This window comes from Cryptomeria japonica, chromosome 9 (assembly GCF_030272615.1).
Source record: "Cryptomeria japonica chromosome 9, Sugi_1.0, whole genome shotgun sequence".
Taxonomy (NCBI): domain Eukaryota; kingdom Viridiplantae; phylum Streptophyta; class Pinopsida; order Cupressales; family Cupressaceae; genus Cryptomeria; species Cryptomeria japonica.
Window position 1 is genome coordinate 302,162,983 of NC_081413.1, and position 18,684 is coordinate 302,181,666.

The window sequence follows — 18,684 nt, forward strand, 5'->3', positions numbered from 1 at the left end:
CAAACAACCTTTTGTCTAGGGATGTTGTTCATACCCCTCACATTCCAAGAGAGAACTATCATTTTTGGGACTGAGAGAAGTGAGAGTCAATGGTTTTCACTGACCCAGATTCCACCAAAGTATCTCCAATTAACTTTACTTTCTCTTGATATATTGTACGACCAATTCTCAAGGGTTTCTATTGAGACCCTTTTTTTAGAACTTTTTCTACAATCCCAAGGCCTAAGATGCCTTACTACTTTTCCCAAAGTTTGTAGCCCCTTTTATCGGAGAATCCACCTAGGAATCTAAAGAAACTCCAACAACAAGAACCCTCATCCCATCAATATGAGGTACTTAAGGAATATGGGGGTTCAACTCTGTGTCCATTAATCCCTCTTATTGATCTTGTAATGCCAAACTTAGATTATTATTCCCCTCATCCTCTAGGACAACCCCTCGTAAAGCCACCACCCTTGATGATAGCTCCATAGGATTTCCGTCTTCCTGATTGATATCATCCAAGATCTCAAACCTATTAAAGGTCAAGTCACTTTGTCTATCTATCCAAGTTCTCTTTTGCCCTCTTCCCTTATTTCTAGGCTTAACCGAGATGAAACACTCCTTATCTGCATTTGCATCAGTCATCAGGGTTTTTCCTTTATCAACAATGGTGTCAGGTCTAGATAGAGAATTAGATGTTGTTGAGGTCTATTTAGACCGAGGGCACTTCCTTTGCAAATGCCCATACTCATGATAGATTTTACTTATGAAGGGGATGGTTTCATAATCTACTTGTTAAATCCAGGAAGAGGCACCTAAGCACAACTCTACAGAGTCTGGCGGAGGTTTAATCAAATCAATTTCAACACAAATACAAGAAAAATAAATTACCTTTCTATCCTGGGTTTGAGTAGAAGATCCAATTGGCTTGCCAAACAAGTGCACGATTGAGTGAAGAATATCATGCTTCCAAAACTGCAATGGTAGACTTGGGAGGAAAACCCAAACAAGGACCCTAAAAGGGAGCTCCTCTACATAAATGAACCCCACATACTAGGGCTTAGTGAAAAAGTCCAACTTGATTAAAGAAATAAGAACCTCCTTCAAAGGCCCTATTTCTACGTACCATGAAAGAGAAAACCACCACAAAATAATCATTTGCAGCTAATAAAATCTCCATTTCCCCCTCAGGATATCAAGTCTATCGGGCCCAGGATTCCAGAACCCGCAAAGAAAGTCTCAAGCCATAAACTTGAAAATGAGGGCATAATTGCTCCAATATGCCACATCCTTCAATATTGAATCTGGTTGGATAATCCGAATTGAACGATCCTCGATCCTATCCAAACATCCATTAACTTTCTTTAAACCAGATATACCCCATGAGGATTCAATCCCATCACTAGACAAGTTCTTTTCCCCCGACTCCACAACCCTTGCATGCGTCAATGAAGGTGTTGACAACAATGCAACAAACAGAGAGGGGAGGGTGAATTAGTTCGCACAAAAACTTTCTACAACTTAAACCACAAATCAGATCTAATATTTAATAGTAAAAACATGAAACAACACCACATCAATAACACATATAACACCAATTATTTTGATGTGGAAAACCTGGTTAAGGGAAAGAAACATGGTGGGAACCTATCCACAATGAGATAATACCCTGTTAGGAGTAGATGAAATATTACAATTGGGAATGCACATGCATTTAGCCACACTACCTAGAACTCACAGCTCATATATAAAACCTAGAAAGGTGATAACCTTTAGGGAAGGCCCACTACCTTACAGGAAGTCTCACTGACTTACAAAAGCATTCAGACAACAATCCAGATTACATGAACTGTGAAAATAGCATCTCCATATGCCTGGATACAACTTTGGTTAAGAACACAGTCTTCTCTGCAACACTTCTCTTCTCTCCTTCACACTTTTGAAAGATCAAATCACTTGTTTACACATACAACTCAATCATACACATCCTCAAAGATCACAAGCATACATCTTACATGATTATTATATTTATTTATACAAGACATCAACCTATATTTCAAGGTCGGCTAAACCCTTAATACAAATTACAAAATAATAACCTCAGACGCTACAACAATGCATGCAGAAAAAAATGATATCATCTAAGACATAGTCTAGACCCAAACAACCACTACAAATATGCAACACCTCCAATAATTATGTCTCAATCATCCGCAACACACTACAACCACCAAGAATTTTGCATAGCATGAAGAACATCTCCAAACAAAGAAAATTTTTAGTAACACACACAATAATCAATGTGGACCACCAATACACATAGAACATGATCTAGAGATATTCAGAAGCAATCTGAATTGTACCACAACAACCGCAATAACTTGAATTACCAAAACCATCATCATCTCACCACTGAAGCTTAAGAACACCATCATAATCAACTATCAACATGAAAGATTCACTTGTAGATTTCCAAATCATGAACCAATTGAACCGAGGACACACATCAATGTCCAAAACACATCCCATACATCCATAACTAAAGATATATCAATTTCAGAGAAATTCAAAGCACAAACCAGAATACTGAATAACACGAACAACTGAATATCAACTTCAATACCAGATCTCATAAATTGATCAAAACATCATGTAGACCTCTGCAAATGGGAATGAACCATCTACAGACAATATACTAAGAACCCTTTAATCTGCATCAGTTCATCTGCAATACACAGGTTAAACCAACTCATTCAACCAAACTGCAACACTGGAATACATAGAAGAATATATTGACATCAATGACAACACATCATTCCAGCAAACTCTCATCAACATCCAATAACCTCCACCTTTGAAATTTATGGCAATATATGAATGTGAAAACAATCAATGCAAAGAAATAAATTATCTCTTAGCAATCTCCCTCAAAATCACAAGGATCAACTCCCCCTTAGACAAACAACTCAAATTACAAATCTCAAAATGCTCTAGGGTTTTTCACATGCTTCTCTCCCCCTTTGACATCAATGATAAAGGATTAGGAATTAGGATTATCTCCCCAGAAATCTATACATCTGAACACCAACACTAACTACTCCCCCTAAGTAGAAGCCTCACTCATCAATCTGGATCACAAAATATCTCTATGAAGTTCACCAGACTGATGCAAATGCATGCATCTTAGTTCTCATCAGGAGGGGAAATTACCCCTAACGTCTCTCTAAGATACTTAGAAGTATCTTTAGGAAAAGGATTCATAAAGATATCTACAATCTATTCCTTGGTAGATACATACTCTAGTCTGAATTCTTTCTCATTCATCTTCTCTCTCAAGAAATGAAACTTGATTGATATATGCTTTGTTTTGGAATGCAACACTGAATTCTTTGATATATTGATAGCACTTGAGTTGTCACAGTATATAGCAATAGGCTCATCATAAATAACTTCTATACCTTTCAAAATCTGCTTCATCCAAATTACCTGAGTACAATTGCTAGCAGCAACAATGTATTTAGATTCTGTCATAGATAAAGAAATAGCATTCTACTTCTTACTTGCCCAAGAGACCAACTTCTTACCCAAAGAGAATGCACCACTTGTATGTTGGCATTCTACACTCACATGAGAATGGTTGATGTTGTCATTGATGGCAACCAACCGATAACAGGATTCTACAGGTTCACCGGCAACATAGACATCATTCACTGGCACCATCAGGCACAACAAAAGTCATCCATCGACATTTAGTTTACATCGAAAACGAAGCATACTGGCATCCAGGCCGACATGAGACAAGTTTTATTTATTATATTGTAATGTAATTATTTGTAAGCCGACATGATATATTGTAAAAACTCATATATGTATGAGTTCTTATAGGTCATTTTTTTATACAACATGGAGAGGAAATTATGTAATGGTATTATGTAGAAGATAGAGAATAGATTTTGTAGTAAGGTAGATTGGTTATGTGAGTGATATCATTTACCAATAGGTTTTTGGTTAAGGTTTCTGATAGAGCTTAAACCGGTACTGAATCAAGCATTACAAATGCTATTTTGAGCAGTACTTTGTCTTGGATTTAATTATCCATTTTATAGTTAGTGAGACTCTTTCATTGAGTAGTGAGCTCTAGGCTATTGGCCTTCCTGCATGTGCATGCCCCCATTGTAAGTAATATTTATTCATATTGTCCAGTGAGTAAATATTGTGGGTCACAAATCCCACCGAGGTTTTTTCCTTACCGGGTTTCCTTGCCAAAATATCTTGTGTTATGGTGTGCATTTATGTTGTCTCTGTTATTTCTCTTTTCTGCATTATTACTTGTTTACTGGAACATTAATTTGGGTTGCAAAGTTATAAATAAGTTCAAATATTCCATTAAGCAGAAAGACACTGATTCACCCCCCTCTCAGTGTCTTTGGGACTGTCATTGCATCTAATAATTGGTATCAAAGCCTGGTCCTCTCTTTGCAAAAGCCTAATAGCTTGAGGAAGATTCTGAAACCGATACTGATGGAGAGTTTGAGAAAATAGTTGGAAGGAGCTCTTGAAGATTTTGATGCAGAAAAATATTGAAGAATATCAAACTTGAAGATGATCTAAGGACTGCCCAGGAACTCATTAAAGGACTTCAGGAGAACCTAGCTATAGCACAAAACAAGAGGAAGAAACTTCATGAGAAAATGTGGAAATATGATGATGAAAATGAAACTCTTAGAGATATTGCAGAGAAATTGTGGCAACAGAACACTAACATGATGAATGAAATGCAAGATTTAACCATAAGGCTATGCAAGGATATTGAAGACAGGAAGAAGAATGAAGAAGACTTGATTAGGAGACTTAATGATGGAGCAAATGAAAATCTGAGACTTTGTCATGAGAATGATATGCTAAAGACATATATGATTCACATGTAATATGATAAAGAGGAGCTTAGGAGACAAATTGACATTCTGGAAAATGAGTTGATCACTGCAAATGAACACAAAGACAAATTCAAGAAAAGTTCAGAAAAGGCTTGATGACATGCTTAAAAGACAAAAACCTGATGGAGATACAATAGGACTTGGATTTGAACATGGAGAAAGTTTCAGGACTGCAAATAATCAAGATCATAGAAAACTGGTAAGACAACCTAATGCTTATAAATTTAATGGGAAATGTTTTAATTGCAACAAATTTGATCATAGAGCAAATCAATGCAGATTTAGAAATAATCAGAATACAAATTTAATCACTGGCCAAATGACTTATACATAAGATTAGAAGCAAAAAGGATGTTAGTTATGGAATTGGACAAAAAGATAAAGGTTGAAGCATTGTTGGTTATTCACCCCATTAATTCCAAGGAAGAGATTGATGAACTGATTTACTGAAGCCAACCGGTCAATTTTTATGAGTGGTCACCGACAGGTCAGCCTAATGGTTGGGAGAGTGAAAGAGATAGCTGATGAAACTGCAAATAAATGGGACATAATTTTTGTTGAAAAAGAAAAGAAAGAAGAAAGGGAGAGACAAAAAATGGATAAATATTTTGCAAAGGTATATCAAAAGGACAAAGGTAAAAGAAAAATTGGTAGTGTACCTATTATAAAGGTCATAGATAACCTTTCTCCATCGGCACAAGACACCCCACCGATAACTTCAGGAACAATGATACATATAGACAGTCAACCAGATAAGGAGGCTGAAGAAACAACACATGATGATACTAATCCAGATTCCAAAATTCTCTTTACTATGAATGTAGATAAGCAGGATGTTAATATTGTTATGGATAAAGAGATTGTAGAGGTTAAGACTGCTGATGCTACAAACATTGAGATCTCTGAGTCACTGGTTATCACTACTGACTCTCAAAACATTGAAATACAGACAGATACAATGGTACATACTTAGACTGAGAAACCAAAAGAAGTAGAGGTAATAACACAGAGTGAGAAACCAACAATAACTGTAAATAAAGAGGACACAAATGATGGTAACAATGAATAAATTGTTAAGGTAATTGGTCAAGTATATGTGGAAAAGAAAGTTATTGTAGAACCAAGTACATCCACTACAGACTTCAGACCTACAAATGTAACAGATGTTCTTTTGGATTCAATTAAGAGGATCACAAAGTGCAATGCTTTAGCATACAAGGCCATTGATGATACATTCCCTATTTTGAAAATGATTGCACCAACATGTAAGTTAGGTCATATTGATGGTTCTTTGAGTAAATTGGATGCATTGTCCAAATTTATTGCTTCAAAATTTCTAACTGTAGATAAGATAAATGAAGCAACCATTAAGGAAAGGGTAAATAAAGAAAAAGGTGAATTATTTGAGAAGACTATCAAGGACTATACTAAGCATATTGATTCTTTATTACCGGTAGTTAATTCCACAAATTTGGAATACAAAGAATGTATAAGGAAGCTTGTAAGCCTCACCACCTGACTAAAGACATTTATGAGAAGATTAAGGAAACACAAAAGGAGATAGACAACATAGCAGATAATATGATAGGTTCTTCGGAACTTACCTCAGTTCTTGATCAAAAAATAACAGTTTTTGAGGAAAAGATAGAGAAATTGGAGCAAGAAAAAGAAAGGATAAGGTTGAAGGCCCGAGAGCTGAAAAACAAACTTGGTCCAAAATTAGATAGTCTTATAACTCAGCAGGTTGAGCTATCTAAGGCATTAATTCAAGGAGAATGATCACCAGAGCAACAAATACATTATCTAACCAACATGATCTAGCAGACAGAAACCATTATCTCTGACAGTAATAAATTCATGCGGAGCCTGAATCTAATATTGGCAGAAATATTTCAAATTGTAAATAACCGGTTACAAGCTATGAGGTAGAATTTATGTATTCTTTGATTCTTTTTGACATCCTTTGTCATTGATGTTAAAGGGGGAGTAGTATAGAGAAAAATGTATGGAAGAAAATGCACAAAAGAAATCACTTGCTCAGGGGAAGCACACTCTTTTTGAGGATCAGTTTTTGGACTTCATTTTTGGACAACAGTTTTTGGATTTTTCCCATGAGTGTTGCCATCAATGCCAAAGGGGGAGATTGTTGGCATTCTACACTCACATGAGAATAGTTGATGTTGTCATTGATGGCAACCTACTGGTAATAGGATTCTATAGGTTCACTGGCAATGCAGATATAATTCACCGGCACCGGCAAGCACAACAAAAGTCATTCATCGACATTTAGTTTACACCAACAACGAAGCATACTAGTATTCAGGCCGACATGAGACAAGTTTTATTTATTATATTGTAATGTAATTATTTGTAAGTCGACATGATATATTGTAAAAACTCATATATGTATGAGTTCTTAAAGGTCATTTTTTTATATAGCATGGAGAGAAAATTATGTAATGGTATTATGTAGAAGATAGCAAAAAGATTTTGTAATAAGGAAGATAGGTTATGTGAGTGAATATCATTCATCGATAGGTTTTTGGTTAAGGTTTTTGACAAAGCTTAAACCGGTACCGAATCAAGCATTACAGATGCTATTTTGAGCAGTACTTTGTCTTGGATTTAATTAACCATTTTGTAGTCAGTGAGACTCTTTCATTGAGCAGTGAGCTCTAGGAAGTTGGCCTTCCTGCATGTGTAGGCCCCTATTGTAAGTAATATTTATTCATATTGGCCAGTGAGTAATTATTGTGGGTCACAAATCCCACCGAGTTTTTTCCCTTACCGGGTTTCCTTGCCAAAATATCTTGTGTTATGGTGTGCATTTATGTTGTCTCTATTATTTCTCTTTGCTGCATTATTACTTGTTTACCGGTACATTAATTTGGGTTGCAAAGTTATAAATAAGTTCAAATACTCCATTAACCAGAAAGACATTGATTCAGCGCCCCCTCTCAGTGTCTTTGGGACTATCATTACATCTAACACTATAGTACTCTTTTGGTCATCAATATCACTTGCCCAATAAACATCTGTAAAAGAACTCAAAGTGAAATCATCATCCTTAGGATAGAACATACCAAAATCAATTGTCCCTTTCAAATATCTGAATATCCTTTTTATAACAGTAACATGAGATTCCTTAGGATTAGATTGAAATCTAGCAACATGACACACACCATTCATTATACCAAGTCTTGTCTATGTCAAATACAAAAAACCACCAATCATAGATCTATATCTAGTCCTTTTAGATTTCGAAGAATCATCATCTTTTGTCAGCTTACATCCAGTCACCATAGTTGTACCAACTGGTTTAGAGTCCTCAAAACAAAATTTCTTCAACAGTTCCTTTACATGCAAACTGAGATATGGAAATGCATTTATCATGTTGGTAATTCAAAGGAATTGATTATGTTATTCATTTATGTTTGTCATTGTTGTCAACACTAGCTTGTTTGGTTGTCTACTGGGTTCTAGTAGAGTGGTTAGATTGTGATGTTGATATGGAGATCATCTCCGGTATTCTCTGATATGTTCAGATTGGTGGAATTGGTTTGATTCAGTCATTCATTTCATTTAGATGCATGTCACATTTAGTTGGTTCAGGATTTGGTGATCTAAAAGCTATCATATGTTCCAGTAAGCCTTTTGGTTACTGGTAAGGGTTTTACCGACAGAGCTTTGTTAAAGATATTTTGATGGATTTGATAAGTGGTGTTGGTGCACCTTCTAGAAGGTTTTTTGGATATTGATGGTTATCTTGTTCATGTTCCAGTTGATCGGTGGTGTTGCATTTATCACCGGACCTATTCTATATTACTATGTTAGGTCATGGACTGGTTTATGTAACATGTTGGTGGATTCTCCCAATGCATTACCAGTTGGACTTATTGTTTGGTTAATGTTGTTTCGGTCTTAGGATGACTTGTGTTATCATTGGTTTGCAGGTTTATCTAATGGATTTATTGTATTATCTTTTAGGTGTCCGCCTTAATTGTTTAGGTCCTAGGTTGGTATAAATATGTTGTAAGATCTCTTTTGAATATTGTGGTCATGGGTTATGGGATTATCTATGTGTGAATAAAGTTGTAATCATATGAAGAGGTTTTGGTTGATCATAGGTGATCAAATTGGGTTTGTATAAGAGGTTTAAGACCTTCGGTATTGAGCTTAAAGTGGAACTGTACTCAGGCATAGGAGATGCTATACTTGCAGTTCAATCTTCATTCTAGATTATAGTCTAAAGATTTCTTGTAGACAGTGAGGCTCCTTTTGTGATGACCAGTGCACTCTAGGATGTTGGCCTTCCTACATGTGTAGGCCCCTTATGTAGTATTTATTCATCTGATCAATGGATATATATTGTGGATCTTCAATCCCACCATTGTTTTTCCTCATTGAGATTTTCCACGTATAAATCTGTGGTGTTATGGTGTTCATCTTTGTGGTTGCATTATTACTTATTGTTATCTGATTTTATGCATACCGGTCACTAAGTTATTGTTTTGATCAGGTTAAAATTAATCATTCTGGTAGAACACTAATTCATCCCCCCCTCTCAGTGTTCTTGGATTTCAATAATTGGTATCAGAGCCTAGTGCCTCGGAGTAAGTCTACCAACTTGAGGAAGATCCTGTATCCGGAATCTATGGACATGAGTTTGAGGAAAGAACTTCAAGTAGCACTTGAGGACTATGATGATGAAAGGTTGAGGAACATGAAGTTGTAAGATGAGATGAGATTTGCGAAGGAATTCATTTTGCCCAAGCCAAAAGGAAGGAACTTTTTGATCAATTGCAAAATTAGGATGATGGAGATAAGAATTCTCTTAAGGAACTATGTCAAAAGTTGAGACAGGAAAATGGTGTGATGAAGAATGAAATGCAAGGCCTAACTATGAGGATGTCTAAGGAGATTAAAGACTGGAAGAAGAATGAAGAAAATCTTGCTAAATATTTGAAAGATATATTTGAAGAATGCATTAGGTTGGTGCATGAGAATGATATATTGAGAACTAAATTGGTGCAATCATAGAACAATAAGCAAGAGTTGGAAAGAATGGTGATAGTCCTAAGAGTTGATCTAGATTCTACAAATGAGTACAAAGATAAGTTCAAGGTTAGTTCTACAAAGCTTGATGAATTATTGAAGAATCAAAGGGACAGTGGAGACACTAGCGGTCTTGGATTTGAGCATGGAGAAAGCTCTGGTACTACAAATCAGGATGATACATTTGGTCAGAAGAACAATCAGGATGATACATCTGGTTAGAAGAACAATCAGGAGAATCCACCTATCAAATGGAATCTAAGGTCATCGGTAAGGAAACCCAATGCACATAAATTTAATGGTACATGCTTTTTTTGTAATAAGTTTGGTTATATGGAAAGTCAATGCAGAAATAGAGTCAATCAGAATAATAATTCAGGTATTGGTCAGTGTTTCAATTGCAAAAAGTATGGTCATAGGACAAAAGATTGTAGAATTAATATGAAATGTCATGCATGTGGAAAGTTTGGGCATATGGCTAATCAATGTAGGTCGAGGAATAATCAAGATTACAACAAGGCAATTCAAAAGAACAATGCCACTTGTTATGTATGCAACAAAGTAGGACATATTGCTAAATTTTGCAAAAGCAAGAACCTACTAGAAGGAAATGACAAATCTAATGAGAAGGGAAAGAAAAAGGTTGATGATATTCGGAAGGATCATGAGAAGAAGTGGGTTATGAAGTTTGAGGATCAATTGTAAGAATCAAATACCCCAGATGTTCATCCGACTGAAACAAATACCCCAGTTACTCAACCAATAGAGAAAAATGTTCCTACACTGGCAACATGAATCTCACCCGCTAACAAAGTCATTTACCTTGGGGGAGGCAAATTGATGTCAGATCTTGGATTGCCCCTAGTAGTGGTCTGAAAGCCTATTTTAGATTTTGGAGAAGTCAGTTTGAAGGTTAACCGATGAAGATTTGTTGGATCTTGGATCTGGTTTGGTTTACCAGTAAGTCACTTTATGAGTTATGGTTTGGTCATACATCTATAGTTAAGTACTTCAGAATCTTTGGTAGTGAATTGGAAAGTTTGATCTTAGATGAGATGAAGGGATATTTCTTGGTTATTCAAATGAAAACAAATAATATAGATATTATAACAAAAGATTGCAGAGAATTGTGGAGCGTGTTAATATCAAAGTGGATGAGCATTACAAAGGTCAAATTAGAACTTATGAGAGAGAACCAGAAGTGAAAATGATCATAACTGAATCGGTAACACCTATACTGAAACAAAATGTTGAACCAATTACTCCGGTAGTATCAAAAAATTCAACAGTAACAAAAGATTAGAGAAGAGATACATAAATTCGGAAGACTCCTATGTATGTAAGGTTGAATCATTCAGAAGATCAGATCATTGGAGACACGAGAAAAGGAGTGAGGACAAGGAGAAGGTTGGCAATTGATGAGGTATGCTTAATTTCTTAAAGTGAACCATCATCAGTAGTTGAGGCATGTAAGGATAAATGTTGGATGAAAGCTATGGAAGAGAAATTGGATCAGATAGAAAAGAACACATGGACTTTAGTTCCCGAGCATAAAAATAAGAATGTTATTGGAGCTAAATGGGTTTTTAGGAATAAATTGAATGAGGATAGTCTTTGTGAGGAACACGGCTAGATTGGTTTGCAAAGGATATTCTTAGAAGGAAGGCATTGATTATGATGAATTTTTGCTCTGATAGCTAGGATTTTCAGGTATGGTTTATGATTGTTGATGGCTTTACACTATGTGCATACATGAATGCAGATTGGACTAGAGATATAGGTAACCAAAAAAGCACATCCAGTGAAGTTTTCTTTCTTATCAACAAGAAATAGTCATGTACTTCTTTATCTATTGCTGAAGCTGAGTATGTTGTTGTTGCTACTAGCTATACACAAGTTCTATGGATAAAGCAAATGTTGAAGGACATAAGGGTAGAACTAGTAGTTATTCACTATGATAACTCTACTGCTATTGAAATATCAAAGAATCCAGTATTTCATTCTAAGATAAAACACATATCAATCAAGTATAACTTTTTGAAGGAAAAGGTGGAAGCAAATGAAGTTAGATTGGTTTATGTGACCACTAAAGAGCAGATTGCAGATATCTTCACTAAAACTTTTCCCAAGGGATCATTTGAGTACTTTAGAGATAAATTGGGGGACTTTGCCCCTTTGATAGAGACTTGAGTATTGCTGATTGACATCAGTCCAGTATGCATTATTAGAACTATCATTCATTCCAAATTGATGAGTTGGTGCTACTACTCTGGGGGAGTAGTTAGCTATGTGGTTTAGAGGATCTATGATTTTTCTTTGATGTTTATGTTACATTTCTGGCATTGATGTCAAAGGGGGAGAGATATACATGTGAAAAAAAGAGCCTAATAGAGATATCAGTCAAAGGGGGAGGAACAAAATTTTAGATTGGTTGTATCCCTCTGAGGGAGTTTGGTTCAGGTCTATGGATGGTTAATTGGTACATAGATAATTTGTTTAGAGATTCATTGATATATCATTTATGGGAGATTGTTGGATGTCTTCCATTGGGGGAGACTTGTTTGGCATTTTATGGCACTTGGATGTTTTTCACATCTAGTGTTGCCATCAATGCCAAAGGGGGAGATTGTTGGCAATTCGGAGGAATTGATTATGTGTTGCATTGATGTCAACACTAGCTTGTTTGGTTGTCTACCAGGTTCCAGTAGTGTGGTTAGATTGTGATGTTGATCTAGAGATCATTTTCGGTATTCTCCAATATGTTCAGATTGGTGGAATTGGTTTGGTTTGGTCATTCATGTCATTCAAATGCGTGTCACATTTAGTTGGTTCAGGATTTGGTGATCTAGAAGCTATCATATGTTCTAGTAAGCCTTTTGGTTACCGGTAAGGGTTTTACTGATAGAGCTTTATTGAAGATCTTTTTATGGATTCAATAAGTGGTATTGGTGAGGCTTCTAGAAGGTTTTGGGGATTCTTATGGTTATCTTGTTCATGTTGTAGTTGATCGGTGGTGTTGCATTTAGCACCAGACCTATTCTATGCTATTATGTTAGGTTATGGACCGGTTTATGTAACGTGTTGGTGGATGCTCCCAATGCGTTACTAATTGGATTTATTTTTTGGTTAATGTTGTTTTAGTCTTAGGATGATTTGTGTTATCATTGGTTTGTGGGTTTATATAATGGATTTATTGCATTATCTTTGAGGTGGCCGACCTAATTGTTTAGGTCTCGGGTTGGTATAAATATGTTGTAAGACGTCTTTTTAAGATCATGGTCGTGAATAATGGGATTATTTGTGTGTGAATAAAGTTGTAATCAGATACAGAGGTTTTGGTTGATCATAGGTGATCGAATTGCATTTGTATAAGAGGTTTAAGACCTTTGGTATTGATCTTAAACTGGAACTATACTCAGACATAGGAGATGTTATACTTGCAATTCAATCTTCATTCTATATTGTAGTTCAAAGACTTCTTGTAGTCAATGAGGCTCCTTTTGTGGTGAGAAATGTGCTCTAGGATGTTGGCCTTTCTGCATGTGCAAACCCCTTATGTAATATTTATTCACTGATCAGTGGATAGATATTGTGGGTCTCCAATTCCACTGTATTTTTTCCTCATTGAGGTTTTTCACGTATAAATCTGTGGTGTTATGGTGTTCATCTTTGTGGTTACATTATTACTTATTGTTATCTACTTTTATGCATACCGGTTGTTAAGTTATTGTGTTGATAAGGTTAAAATTAATCATTCCGACAAAACATTGATTCACCCCCCCCGCTCTTAGTGTTCTTGGATTCCAACATATCCATCTGAGTAATTTGCAATCCCAAAAAGAATTTAATTTCACCAATCATAGACATCTCAAACTCATTCTGCATCTCTTCAACAAATTTCTTACATAGGGAATCATTTCCTCGAAAGATAATGTCATCAACAAAAACTTCAACAATCAAAATGTTATTATGATTAATCCTAAAATAAAAATTACTATTATCGGTACCTTTATTGAATCCAAGCTTCATCAAATACTTATCCAATCTAGCATACTAGGCTCTAGGGGCTTACTTCAATCCATACAATGCTTTCTTCAACTGGAAAACTATGTCCTTTTCATTTGTCAGCTGGAATCCATCCCATTGCTCAATGTAGACTTCTTCTTCCAAATCACCATTAAGAAAGGCTTATTTGACATCCATCTGATAAACTCTGAAATCTTTATGAGTAGCATAGACGATAAATAATCTAACAAATTCAATTCTAGCTACTGGAGCAAAGGTCTCCTCATAGTCAATTCCTTCCATCTACAAATAACCTTTACAAACAAGTCTAGCTTTATTTCCAACAACTTATTCTGGAATACCCATTTAGTTCCAATTACATTTTTATCCTTAGGTCTAGGAACAAGAATCCATGCATCATTTTTCTCAATTTCATTAAATTCTTCTTCCATATCTTTAATCCAATTTTCATCTTTACATGTTTCATCAACATTTTTAGGTTCAATCTTAGAAATCAAACAAATTTCTTTAGCAAGTGTTCTCCTAGTCATCACACCTTTATTCTTATCACCAATGATCTTATTTTCTAAATGATTCAACCTTAATACCTGGGAGTTTTAGTATTTTCTTGAATTTTGGTCTCTTGAACTCTTTCTTATGCATTAGCATCTACACCTTCATTCTCAAGCTTTTCTGAAGCAATCTGAACTTGACTTAGGGTTTGCACTTGTTTTCCTTTATCTGAATTGACATCCCGATCATCAAAATCATATCTGCAAGATCTAATATGTCTTATATTACCTTCATCAACCTTCACATTAGCACTTTCAACAATCTTCCTCAATATTTTATTATAACACCAGTAGGCCTTACTCTTTGTAGAATAACAAAGAAAGATTCCTTCACATCTGGCATCAAAGTTTCCAAGATCTTCATCTCTTTTGATATAGCATTTACTACCAAAAATTCTGAAATATCAAATAGTAGGAGCATGACCAAACCATAACTCATATGGAGTCTTACCAATATCACCGTTGATATTTACTCGGTTAAGAGTGTATACTGCAGTACTCACAACTTCTCTAAAAAACACATACGAAAAATTTCCTTCAATCATCATGGTTCTAGCAGCTTCTTGAACTACTCTATTCTTTCTCTCCACAACACCATTCTAATGTGGTGTCCTAGGAGTAGATAACCATCTCTTAACTCCATGTTCTTCACAATATGCATTAAACTCACCGAAAATGAATTCTCCAGCTCTATCAGATCTCAGACACTTCATCTTCAATCCAGTCTCACTCTGTAGCTTTGAAAATTTTAAACTTCTCCAATGCTTCAAACTTCTCCCTCAAGAAGTTAACCCATATCATCCTTGAATAATAATCAATCAACAACATGAAATACTTATCATCCTTCAATTAAGCTTCTCACTCTAGAAGGACCACATAGATTAGTATACACAAGATCCAACAATCCATTAGAATTATACTATTTTCTCTTATACATAACTATTTCTACTTCCCTAATTGACATTCCTTATATACTAGATTAGAAGGCTTTATTAGCTTTGGTAGATCTCTCACTGCTTGATTAGAACTTATCTTAACCATGCAATGAAAATTTACATGACACATCCTTCTATGCCATAACCAACTTTCATCAATCTGAGCAAGCAAACAACTTTTACCACCAACATTCAAGTGAAAGATATTATCTTTAGTCTTTGTCCCTAATGCAATATCAATTCTAGAGCTACTCAAGATCTCACATTTGACATTCTTGAATTAAAAGTTATATCCCTTATCAACCATCTGACCAACACTAAAAATATTATTCTTTAATCCTTCAACATACAACACATCATCATGATAGTTCTGATACTTAATGTAAGTACATATGCCAAGCTAACAAGATGAGAGGGGGGGTGACTCATACAATCTTAATCTTCCATAAAAACAACAGATTCAACCTCGGTAACATATACTTCAGCAATATAACCAAAACTGCTAAACATGCAAACTCATAAGCATATAAACATCATAACACTCATAACACCAGATTTAACGTGGAAACCCAAATAGGGAAAAACCACTGTTGGATTTCGGACCCACTAAGAAATATACTCTTCTAGAGTATGCTCGGTTAAAAGAAAATCCTATTAAAGATTACAAACACATTGCTAGATGTGACCCGGTTAAGGGATTTCCCTCAGATCTGTTAGGATCTTCACCTTGTTAGAAGTGACCTTGTTAAAGGATTTCAAACACTCAATCAAAATGTCACCTTGCTAGAGGGTTTTACAAATAAGACTGTTAAGTCCACTCGGTTAAGAGATTTTCTATCACTTTACAAAATAACAGTAATAAAAATCTATCTGCAACTTCACATCTAAAATGCTAAAGAAGATTCTTATTTTCTCAATACAATCTAGTCATAGGACTTGTCCTATCCCTTAGCTGGGCTTTCTACTCTGTTATTCAAACAGGTCTTCAAGCTTCCGTGCTTGGTAATCACTATGTAGCATCCCTGTGCTTACACTTGCCCACATACATTGTTTATCAATAGTTCTTTATTTATAAACAATTTGCTAACCGCTTAATCTCCTTGATCACATATCCCATGATCAATCATAGCCATCAGATCTTCAAACTTGACCAGGTTCAATGTATCCTTCGATCTAAAAATATTTTACCTTGCCTTGGAACTTGCATAAATTTCTTGGAACTTGTGCTAAGGTATTGCGGTTCAATCTACGTTGTAGATCTTCCTGTCGATTTTCCTTTGCCATAGATTCTTTAACAAACTTCATGCATGGCATACCAATCATTTAATCAGTTCCATCTCATCAACTTCCTTCATTAAATAACACTTTTAATCATTTAATTTATTCTATTATAGCTTGGTTGCAACTCGATAAATACTAAACTTCACTCGGTAGACATTCCACCTTCATTAACCGATAGCGATAACCTTAAGGTTTACCAACTAGGTTCCTTAGGGTTTACCGACTAGGTTCTTTGCTCGATAACATAGTATAGTATTAACCTTACAATCAACAACATATGTAGGATATCAAAACAATCTAAACATCATGATCTCATCATTGTCTAACTTGGTAATAGTTGCCCATTGAATAACTTATTTCTCCCCTTATTCATCACATTCTTTCTATGTCTTTTACTGACATCTTTATACTCATCAAATCATACTTCTTAAGATATGTCAACATCATACTGAATTAGAAAATCAATTTCTTAACATCAATGACAAAATAATAATATTAAGATAGTAAACATCCTTAATCAGTTATATCCATAATCATCAACAACCTTCTCAATATCCTAATTGAAATGCCAACAATCTCTTATTGTCTATTATAATGCCAAGACATCAGTATTGTGCTTATCATCAAGAGAAACATAACCTTTACCATGAATTCACAAGCTTTGTTATCACCAAATCTTTTTATACCACCATCATACTTTTCAAAGTTTACAAATTTACTCTTATCACCTGTCATACGATGAGAGCAACCACTATCAATTACCCATTCATCTTTCTCCTCAAGTTTAATAGCTAAAGCTTTCTCCTCATTAATGTAGCTTGTAGAATCTGTAGTTACAGGATCATCTTCCTTGATAGCAATGAACACAAATTCATCTCTTGAATTTCCCTTATCTGACTCATCATCTATCACACCTTCATCAGTAGCATAATAACACTTCTTCTGATATATAGGCTTATATAACTTAAATGGCTTCTTAGGTTTTCTCTCTCTTTTCAGACACCTTAATGCAAAATGTCCTATCTTATTACATGGAAAGAATTTAAGAGGTAACTTTCCTTCATACTTACTGGCACCTTTAGGCAATCTTCTGGAAATAAGTGCTTCAAGCTCCTCAAGCTCTCTTTCTTCATCTTCCATCTCTTTCAACTCTTTCTCATATCTAGATACTCTTGTAGAACTTTCTCCCAATCATATCTTTGCTTCCTGGAAATAGTAGATTTGAATGTAGATTCAGTCTTAGGAAGAGAGTCTCCAAACTCACTTAGCTCAAAAGTAGCAAGTTTACCAATCAACATGTCTCTTGTAACATTTTTCACATTTCGGCTCTCATAAATAGCAACAACTTTATGTTTGTAAGCAGAAGGCAAGGATCTCAACACTTTAGCAATAGTCCCAGGTGGTTCTAATACTCCATCGACACATCTGATTCTGCACACAAGGTCATTCACTTTCTGTATAAAAGAAGTAATGTTCTCATGTTCACTCATCTTTAGGTTCTCATATTTACCCTTCAATCTCTGCAACTTAGCAATATTCACATGACTATTACCTTCATGCAAGGTCTCCAATTTTATCTAGATCTCATGAGTAGTCTCTAAATCCATCACATTTGTCATCTCAGAATCTGACAAGGCATTCAACAATGCTTCCTTTGCTCTAATATTGTATTTTGTTTCCTTTGTCTCATCTCAAGTAGTAGGACCATTCTGAGGAGAATTATATACAATATTAGTAATCTTCCAATATACTTCTCCAATGCATCTCAAATGACATTACATCTGTCTTTTCTAGAGAGTGTAGTTTGTTGCATCAAATCTTGGACAATCCTTCTTGAAAGAAAAGGTTCCATCTTGGATCTCCTCAAGCGGTCAAGCTTCTTCTGGAGGATCTAGCTCTGATACCAATTGTTGGCAA